The sequence below is a fragment of the Cebidichthys violaceus genome, unplaced genomic scaffold (assembly GCF_023349555.1).
Source record: "Cebidichthys violaceus isolate CVI_PGR_0920_01 unplaced genomic scaffold, fCebVio1.0.p SCAF_38, whole genome shotgun sequence".
NCBI classification, from domain to species: Eukaryota; Metazoa; Chordata; class Actinopteri; order Perciformes; family Stichaeidae; genus Cebidichthys; species Cebidichthys violaceus.
This window is the reverse complement of record NW_027176572.1, coordinates 2433402-2444681: the sequence shown is the minus strand read 5'-3', so window position 1 is coordinate 2444681 and position 11280 is coordinate 2433402. Positions and strand designations below refer to the sequence as shown.

Genomic DNA, 11280 nt, shown 5'->3' with positions numbered 1-11280 from the left:
AAGAGACTGAGCCTGGACCTTCACTCTCCCAGCTGGTGCACGATCACCTGTCTTTGCTTTTAAAAGAGTTGGAGCGTTACTTCCCAACCACAAAAGACCCACAAATCAAGCTTAGGTGAATCGAGCTTATCCGTGCCAGAAGAAGATCAGCTGCTGGAGATCGTAAATGACGGTGGCCTTCAAAGTATCTTTGAGACAACGACTCTGCTGGTGTTCTGGATTAAAACCCAGGAATATCCGAATATCCTGAGATCGCCACAAAAGCCCTGAAAACCCTGCTTCCATTTCCAACGTCATATCTGTGTGAAGAGGGATTTTCTGCAGTGACGGTAATAAAAACAAAATGACGAAGTAGACTGGATATGAGGAACACTTCGGGTGTCATTGTCTCTGATTACCCCCAGATGGGACCGTCTCGTTGAAGCGAAACAAGCTCAGGGCTCCCGCTGATTCAGCGTTATGGTGAGTTGTATTTTGTATGCATTTTCTATTTGTTTTCATGCCGATCGTATCATTTTATTTTCGTCGTGTTTATCCGCCACACCTTGAAAATATTGTCTTACATGAAACCGGTCCGTGCTCTAGTGAGTATTTGTACTGAAACGGGGTGACCGTGGCTAAGTGGAGAGCAGCGCAGCCTTTCAATCAAAGGGTCGGCGGTTCGATCCCCGGCTCCTGCTCCGCTAGTCTCATGTCAATGTGTCCTTGAGCAAGACACTTAACCCCAAAATGTCTCCCGTTGCGTCTACGGTGTGTAGCTAGATACTTGGATAAAAGCGTCTGCTAAATGACTGTAATGTAATGTAATGAAATAAACTGTTGATGGTGATGAAGGATCAACAGTGAGGCTCATTGATGTGGTTTTAAAGGAGATATCAGGCTGTGAGACTCGCACTATACTTGCCAGCTGGTTCAAATGTATTGATAATAAGGAAAACATAGAACATCACCTGAATTTTACTTAAACGTTATTCTTCATGTTGTAGTTTCTTCCTGTCAAACTATGAACAACACTCGTACTAAATACATCATGAGAGTTATCCACTGACTTTGGACAGCCCAATTGTAGTGTTTTTTACGGTCAAATGTACAAAGGGAAGTCATAAACTCGATTTTCTTTTTTTTCTCCCAACAGGATTTGGACATTTTCACCTTTTTTTTAACAATTTGACATTTCAGCTTGATTTCGCCTTGCGGGAGCCATTTTTTGGAGTCAAGCGTAAATAGGACACCATTATTTGTCACTCTTGTGCTTTGGGTCACGTTCGTTACAGGTAAGAACAGTAAGAGCGTGTCGATTAATGAGCCGGACTATGCAGCCCCTCAGTGGCTTTAACGTCATGGTGACTGACCGTGATTCAGATTCTTTCATCATGATCAGTTGAATCCTTTAACGACACACAGACAGCGTCATTCTGCTTTTAGTCACAATGTCTCTGTCTTTGTTGTAACATCTAGGCTGTGTGATAAAGTGAAAATATAGTACATTATTTGTACATTATTTAAATGTATGACATATAGGAACATATAGAATTTATACCATGAGAAGTTTGAGCATAGCGTTTATGCCGCATTTCTCCATTTAATCATTTTAGGTACTTTTGGACAGTGTTGGACTAATTTGTTGCAATAAAGAGTTTTCATATTTTTGAAATGTCAGGTATTAAACTTACCAGAATAGCCCAAGCTGGGCATTCTTGTCAGGTTGTTTTATTCTTTAACAGTTCACAATGATTTAAATTGTATCCATCCAATGGAGCTAAAACATGCCAGAATGAGGAGAAATAGTGTCCATAAGGTTAGTTGTGGTGTGAGAAGTACCACATTCTAAATTAGTACCACATTCTAAAGCTATTACTTTACCGCCTCACAATTATGTAAATGATACATCAGTCAGTACCAGTTAACCAGTAAAATAACAATCTCTGACCAGTGGGAGGACAGGCAGGGTCGAAGACGTTAGTTATGGTAACTAGCTAGCATCTCGTTAGCACAGTCTGGGTTAGCATATTGTTAGTTATAGTAACTGGCTAGCATCTCGTTAGCACAGACTGGGTTAGCATATCGCTAGTTATGGTAACTAACTACTAGCTAGCTGCGTCTCCTCTTAACGGTAAAACAAAGTTGAACTCTCTCGAGACGAAACAGCTCTGACATGTTTAAACAAGAAGCCTAAACGGTCCAGATCCGCGTTTCCGGTTCGCAGTAAAAGCGCCAATTTAACCGTAAACGTGCAAACAATCGTCTGTGACGTCATCGAGCAGTTTTCTCACCGCGTGCCGGAACATTTCCGTGATTCTACGTTCCTCATCTCCTGCCTCGCGCTCTCGGCGGCTCAAACTTTACGTGACGTTGTTGTTGACAGTTGATGACTCTCGCGACGTGTTCCTCTCTCGTGGTTGAATCAGTCAATCACATCATTTTTTACATTTAATTTGTTTATTTGATGATTTCTATTTCTTACTCAGTGATATTATGTCATACTTCTGCTTCACTCAGAGAGGATTCAAGTATGCAAGGAATATATACATACACACACTTACACATATATATATATATATATATATATATATATATATATATATATATATATATATATATATATATTATATATACATGTATATGTGTGTGTGTGTGTGTGTGTGTGTGTGTGTGTGTGTGTGTGTGTGTGTGTGTATTCATTGTAATTTATGGTTGATTTTTAATGCATGTCTTGAAAATCAATAAAAATGTGATCACAAAAAATAAACACATGACAAACAAAACAACAACAGTAGAACATTCCTGTTTTGCATTTTATTAATTTGCATAATAGTGAATGTAAAAAGCAAATAAAATGGGCGACATCTTCACATTCAAAACGTAACATGAGGAAATCACTGTCCATCAGACTGACTGTGTTTGAGCACCAAGCATCATAATGTGAACACAGAGTCCTCCTCCTCTGGTCCACCAGAGTCCTCATGATGTGAACACAGAGTCCTCCTCCTCTGGTCCACCAGAGTCCTCATGATGGGAACACAGAGTTCTCCTCCTCTAGTCCACCAGAGTCCTCATGATGTAAACTCAGAGTCCTCCTCTGGTCCTCCAGAGTCCTCATGATGTAAACTCAGAGTCCTCCTCCTCTAGTCCACCAGAGTCCTCATGATGGGAACACAGAGTCCTTCTCCTCTGGTCCTCCAGAGTCCCCATGATGTAAACTCAGAGTCCTCCTACTCTGGTCTTCCAGAGTCCTCATGATGTAAACTCAGAGTCCTCCTCTGGTCCTCCAGAGTCCTCATGATGTAAACTCAGAGTCCTCCTCCTCTTGTCCACCAGAGTCCTCATGATGTGAACAAAGAGTCCTCCTCCTCTGGTCCTCCAGAGTCCTCATGATGTAAACTCAGAGTCCTCCTCCTCTAGTCCACCAGAGTCCTCATGATGTAAACACAGAGTCCTCCTCCTCTAGTCCACCAGAGTCCTCATGATGTAAACTCAGAGTCCTCCTCCTCTGGTCCACCAGAGTCCTCATGATGTGAACACAGAGTCCTCCTCCTCTGGTCCACCAGAGTTCTCATGATGTGAACACAGAGTCCTCCTCCTCTGGTCCACCAGAGTCCTCATGATGTGAACACAGAGTCCTCCTCCTCTAGTCCACCAGAGTCCTCATGATGTGAACACAGAGTCCTCCTTCTCTGGTCCACCAGAGTCCTCATAATGTGAACACAGAGTCCTCCTCCTCTGGTCCACCAGAGTCCTCATGATGTGAACACAGAGTCCTCCTCCTCTGGTCCACCAGAGTTCTCATGATGTGAACACAGAGTCCTCCTCCTCTGGTCCACCAGAGTCCTCATGATGTGAACACAGAGTCCCCCTCCTCTAGTCCACCAGAGTCCTCATGATGTGAACACAGAGTCCTCCTTCTCTGGTCCACCAGAGTCCTCATGATGTGAACACAGAGTCCTCCTCCTCTGGTCCACCAGAGTCCTCATGATGTGAACACAGAGTCCTCCTCCTCTGGTCCACCAGAGTTCTCATGATGTAAACTCAGAGTCCTCCTCTTCTGGTCCACCAGAGTCCTCATGATGTAAACACAGAGTCCACCTCCTCTGGTCCACCAGAGTTCTGCTTGATCCTAGACCACCGTGGATTCAGGTCTCTGTGAGGATGTGGGCTCCACAGTGATGCCATGCTATCATCGGTTTGTTGAAAGTCTGTCGTCTCTCTTACGTGAAACGTTTTATGACTTTTTTGCTGTTTAGTCCTTCAAGTGTGTTTTCTGGGGTTTTATGTAGACCCTCTAGAAAAGAGATGCACAATCTCACCTGGATCATCTTGGATAAATAAAGCTCATCCAGAATCAGTTCTGTTTAAAGGGTTTGATCTCTTCATTCAGGACTCATTGGTTTGAAGGGAACAGTTCCTGAGAACAGTCAGAAGATGGAGCCGTCGTCACACCAGAGAGCCAACGGAGAGCCTTCAGTATCCCCCTACAGGAACTAGGACTCTCCTGACAGACCAGGACCTGGAGAGTCAACCCAGAACAGAGCTCCACCATGAGATCAAAGTCTCATCTGATGACTGCTCACATTTAAAACTATAAACTTGTCAAAACTGGACAAGTTGTGGAGGAGAAGAGTAAAAGTCACTCAGCAGCCATGATAATAAAACAGGAAGGAGCACAAAGAATAGAAATAATAATAATAATAATAATAAGTCACATGACTGAAGGTCCAACAGGATAAAATACAGGATTTCACTTCTGTGTTCTTCAGACGAGTTTAGACTTGAAGCGCGGTTGTTCTCCTCTGTCCACGATTAATCTTCCTCAGTTCATTCATTCATTCATTCGGAAACAGGAGTCGCTTTAAGGACACTTCAGGGTCCCTGTACACAGAGGGAGACCAGGTCCTTACCTCTGGCCTCTGACGTCCTGAGGTAAGGACCTGAGAGAGACCACGAACCAGTTCTACCAGTGAACAACAAATTAAATACTCACATTGTGTTCAGTGTGTGATGCGTTCACACACTAGTATGTGGTGTGTTCACTGACTATGTATGTGGTGCGTTCACTGACTATGTATGTGGTGCGTTCACTGACCAGTATGTGGTGCGTTCATTGACCAGTATGTGGTGTGTTCAGTGACTATGTATGTGGTGCGTTCTAGACTATGTATGTGGTGCGTTCACTGACTATGTATGTGGTGCGTTCACTGACCAGTATGTAGTGCGTTCACTGACCAGTATGTGGTGCGTTCACTGACTATGTATGTGGTGCGTTCACTGACCAGTATGTGGTGCGTTCACTGACCAGTATGTGGTGCGTTCACTGCATTGCATCTCTTCAGGATATAAACTGTTAATATGACAGTTTTTATATATATATATTTTATATAAATATAATATATATATATATATATATTATGTATATAACATCCATATAAGAATAAAATATACATATCATTTATATATTTCTATGTTTGAATCATTTTATTTCAGGTTCCTGAAGGTTTACAAACAGCTGCAGTGGAAACTTGCTGCGGTTGTTTCTTCTTCTGCTGACGGATGTTCGTCACATCGTGACCTTGAAGCTTCACGCTGCCGCAACCTCGTTTCTTCTTCTTCTTCTTTTTTTCTTCTTCTTCACCTCATGCACATCCTGCTGCTGACTTCCTGTCGGAGGCGAAGCTGCAGAAAACCAAAAAAACAACCAAATGATTGTTCCATCAGCGGTAAGTTTCCACAGAGTCACGAGGTCACAGCAGGTCACACTACCTTCATCATCATCTTCATCTTCATCATTCTTACACCTTTATAAACATGTTTGTTTCTGAGGCGTCACATGGTTGCATTTTACTAAATAAAGTTTTATCAAACTAACAGAATAGCAGAATATATTTATGTAAATGTTCACCAGTATGACAGACACATACGACATGTCTCATATTCACATATTAAAATCATAAATATACATATACTTGTACTCTCTTACTGTTGATACTTTAACTCTGCTGATGATACTGTTGTACTTTTACTCAAGTGAAAGTATTTTGATATATAAAAACCTCGCTAAGACGCGTTTATTTATTTATTGGTTTATTTGATGAGGGACAGAGTACATTAATCAAAACATTTGTGTAAATGCTCCAGAGTTAAAGCCAAGAGGCAGATGTTACAAACTAAACATAACTAAGATTACATTCAAAAGGTTGTACAGTGTTGACGCTTTACAAAGCGTGCACAAACAAAGAAAAAGTGAGAATATTAACATACGTAGTGTCATCATTCAGGAGACTCTTAAACATTGTCAAGTATAACAAGACAACCCAGAGGCTCTCAAAGTCAACTCACACAAAGACAATAAGAGACAACTACGTTAAAATAGAAACATGGACTAAAGACAATAACATGCTGCATTGTTAGACACTAAAACATCCATGTCAGAGGAACAACACGTAAAAACATGCAGAGTATGAGAAATATATAAATCAGTCAGATAAACAACAATAAAGATAAACAATAAAGAGTAGATGACGGTCGACCGGCAATTTCAAGACAGACAGACAGAGAGACAGACAGACAGACAGAGAGAGAGAGAGAGAGAGAGAGAGAGAGACAGACAGACAGAGACAGAGAGACAGACAAAGAGACAGACAGACAGACAAAGAGAGAGACAGACAGAGAGACAGACAGACAGACAGACAGACAGAGAGACAGACAGACAGACAGAGAGAGACAGACAGACAGACAGACAGACAGACAGACAGAGAGACAGACAGGCAAACAGAGAGAGACAGACAGACAGACAGAGAGAGACAGACAGACTTGTGATAACAAACTGTTTGACCGGAGGAGAGGTCAAGTCATGTGTAATCGTGTACATGAGACACACATGCACATATTTAATCATGTCCTCCCAACTAAACAAGTTATATTTTGTTAGTATAGGGCAATGATGAGAAAGAAAAGATTTGTTTTCAAGGATTTTGAGTGTGTGTTTATACAATGACTGTAGTGGTTTCAGAGTAGTGGTGCTAGCCTGTGAGCAGGTAGTTAAACAGTCAGTGATATGGGAAACAACCATAGATAGCATGGATGTCTTAGCTGCCTCTGTTGACATGTAGTTTCTTGTGAACCTGAAATTTGATCAATTAAATTTGACCCGGTTACAGACCTTTTTCACCTGAGATTTGAATGATAGTTTGGAATCAAAAAGTACTCCGAGATACTTGTATTCAGGTACAACCTGTAGCCTAAGACACTACCAGAGTTTGTTTTGGTAAAAAACATGCATACTGTTTTGGATACGTTTAGTTGTAAACAGCACTGCTTTAACTATGCAGTTAGATGAACCATGGAGTTAGTGAGTTCATTTGCAACTTGTCCCATTTTGCTACCATGCACGTAAATTATAGTGTCATCTGCATACATTTGGATGTTGGTATCAGGACAAGCTGGTGGCAGATCATTGATATATAAAGAGAACAGCAGTGGGCCCAGGACAGATCTTTGTGGGAGGGCAGTAGATTGATAGTTCTGTATTTGGACAGTGCTCATCCTCTGACGAATGTGTGATTCAAATCAAATTATTAAAACGATTATTAAATAAAGTAATGACATGTTAATGAGGATTCCTCCCATTAATTATTAGTATTGGTATTATTGTTGTTATTAGTATTGTTATTATTAGTATTGTTGTTGTTGTTAGTATTGTTATTATTAGTAGTGTTGTTGTTATTATTAGTATTATTGTTATTATTAGTATTGTTGTTGTTAGTGTTGTTATTATTAGTATTATTGTTGTTGTTAGTATTGTTATTATTAGTATTGTTGTTGTTAGTATTGTTATTATTAGTATTGTTGTTGTTGTTAGTATTGTTATTATTACGGTTATTGTTGTTGTTTTTTTGACGTCACTTTGAATTTATTATCATCACTATTTTAACTTCTTTCTTTTTTTAAATATTACCACAAAGACATGGGGACAAAGAGCAGAACATTTGCCTCCTGAGTGATAATGAATAATAATAATAATAATAATAATAATAATAATAATAATGAACTTCATCTGATCTTTTAATATATTCTTTTGTTTCTTTTTTTATTTCTTTGTTTATCATTTAAAAAAAGAACGCATCTGGTCTCATTTCATTCTCATTGAAAGAGTGGAAGAAGAATATGAAAAATATATTATTTCAACGATTCAAATTTCATACAATTCAAATATAAAGAATAAAATACAAAGTCAAGTGCACAAAAGCTTTGGGTCCCTGCTGGTAAAAATAATAATAATAATAAACTAAATCTATAAAGCACACTTTAACTATAATGAGATCTCAGAGCAGCTGTTTGTTTGTGACATATTTATCTATGGTTTATATTTAGGAGTCAGATCTGTTTCCTCACCTGATGAAGAGTCTTCACCTCAACACCCACACACACACACACACACACACACACACACACACACACACACACACACACACACACACACACATCCTGTCCCAGCAGCCTTTGAGGCAGAAACCACCGCCGCCTCCGTCTGTGACGCTTGGAGCAGCTCGTCCTCAGCGAGCGACCACATCCTGTGGAAACAGCTTCCAGCAGCAGCAGCCAATCAGATTGCAGAGACTTACGCCTCCACAGGACGACAGAGAAAGAGACGTTTCTATGGAGACAAAACCCGTATTAATGTGTATGGTTCTTTTCTTTTTCTTTATTACATTTATTTCATCTCATTTATTGTCAGAAATGCTTGTGTTTCTCTCAGCTTTATTATTTTAAATGAAGAGACCTTCCTTGTAATAAGTCATTTTTAATAAAGAGTGAACTCAGAGACTCACACTGTGACAGCTGAGCTCATGTATACATAATGAGAACATGAAGTGTGAATGTTCAACAGAAACCAGTTCATGTGTCCGAGTGGTGACGTCGTGTTTCAGCCGCTACACGTTCAGAGCGAACATCAACTTCAACGTACAGTTACAATAAAACTACATTAAATATGAATATGACACGAGTTTATATATGAATGTTTAATGACGTGTGAACTTAAGAAAACCTCTTCCTCTACATGACGACAACACACGGAGACACTAACAAGAGATAAACAACAACAACAACAACAATATGTGACTTAAACCACGAGAGCAGGGTCCAGACCCAGTGTCCCCCCTGAGACCCTGAACCCTGAACCCTCAGGGCCTCACTGACGGCTCCTGATAGATGAGACACATGGTGTAAATACATGCGTCATCTATTTTGTTTGTGTTGTTATTGCTTTCATTGTTTGTGTTTTAAAGCACTATACAATGAAGAGATGTTCTTATTATTATTATAATAAAGGGCTCATCAGTGTTCAGTGTGGTGGTGTTTGTTGTCCTTCTGCTCAGGATGAAGACCATGGACGCTGACTGAAAGCTCCACCGGGCTGATTCACCACACATTCAGGATTCAATGAAGTCTATATATTTATATATAGTTATGAGTTATGAGTCCGACTCAAAGCCGCTGGTTAAATGCATTATGGGTCGGCTCCCAAAAGCATGCTGGGTAAAATGGAAGCGTTCTTGTCTTTGAGTATCAGGTATCACAAGTTCTGTCCCAGTTCAGTGGTAGAAGTATAAATCAAAGTATATAATACTCCACTACAAGTAAAAGTTCTGCATTCTACATTTCACTTAGTGCAGAAGTATTAGCAACAACATGTACTTAGTAGTATCAAAAGTAAAAGTACTCCTAATGCAGAGGGGCTGCTGTTGTACTTCTGTAGTACTGGATCATTAGTATTGATGTATTGATATTCATGTGTTACTTTAATGTTCAACAATAAATAAAGTGATCAGATCTTTGGTTTGCAAAATCTTCATTTGAAAAGTAGCTGAAGCTCTGAAGTAAAAAGAGCAATGTTTTAAAGTAAAAACTCAAGTAAAGTACCTCTAAACTGTACTAATGTGAAGTACTTGAGTAAAGTACAATAATGAAAGTCACTTTGGTTTTTACCTGTAAAATAAAGTGATTCAGAGATGGAATCAGCTGTGAGCAGCGTTTACTTTGTAACTTTGAACTCACCACAGACTCCGGTTCTGGGGAACGAGTTCATCTGAGAGAAAACTCATTTATGATCCAAGAGAAGAAGAACTGTGGAGGTATTCCATCTGTAAAACAAACAGTTCATCTCAAAATTAATACTTCAATACGAGAAGAAATAATTTACTTCACAACATATTTTAAAACATCTATATGTATATATTTTATGTATATACAGTATATACGTATATATATATATATATATATATATATATATATATACGTATATACTGCATATACAGTATATATGTGTATATATATATATATATACATATATACTGTATATACAGAACATACTTCAGCCATCAAACTAGTTCATGGTTAATTTTTTCACATTGTTTGTACGTTTAAGTTTCAGAGGAAAACAACATTTGATAAAAGATTCTCGTCTCTGATGAAGTGTGTTTGTGATTCTCTGATCACAGTTTGCTTCTGTTTCATAACGTTCATGTATTAACTCACTCACACTGTTATGAATCACAAACAATAACTGATATCAGCTTATTATTTTATGACGTGACAAAGATGAAGAGACAGAGTTTGGGTTTAAAGCATTTTCTGTTGGTTCCACATGGCTCTCAACATGGCAACAACTGAGCCAGCGGCTAACAGCTAATGGTGCTAACCGTGCTAACAACAGCTAGCAGAGCTAACAGAGCTAACAGAGTTTACCTGAGGGGGAACCAGAGGGTCGGTGCTACGTTTCCACTACGACGCTGTCGGTCTGGATGTTGTTTATTTATTGGTTTATTTAATAAAGGACAGTGCACATTAATAAAAACATTACATTACAGTCATTTAGCAGACACATTTATCCAAAGCGACTTACAATTCAGTATCTATCTACACACCGTAGGCACAGCTACGGGAGACATTTTTGGGGTTAAGTGTGTTGCTCAAGGACACATTGACATGAGACTAGCGGAGCAGGAGCTGGGGATCAAACCACCGACCCTCTGATTGAAAGGCTGCCCTGCTCTCCACTTATCCACGGTCACAAACATTGATGAAGATGTGCCAGAGTTAGCCAAGAGGCTATTTCTCATCTGTAAGTCTGCTGTACTGTCCTTATGAGAGCAGAGCAATGGGCTAACCAGTGGGGCACGCTCACATGCACTAACAAGCAATAACATGCACTAAAAGATACGCTCACATGCACTAAAAGGTAAGCTCACATGCACTAACAGGCACTTAAAGGTACGTTCACATGCA

General features: G+C 39.7%; 1 long non-coding RNA gene across 1 annotated transcript; it reads left to right on the top strand.

The window, feature by feature from the left end:
* The first annotated feature begins 318 nt into the window (after positions 1-318).
* On the top strand, positions 319-5543 carry LOC137884438 (uncharacterized). Its single transcript, XR_011104736.1, has 3 exons — positions 319-462; positions 1136-1274; positions 5479-5543. It is a non-coding gene; the product is annotated as an uncharacterized lncRNA (long non-coding RNA).
* The last annotated feature ends 5737 nt before the right edge of the window (positions 5544-11280 follow it).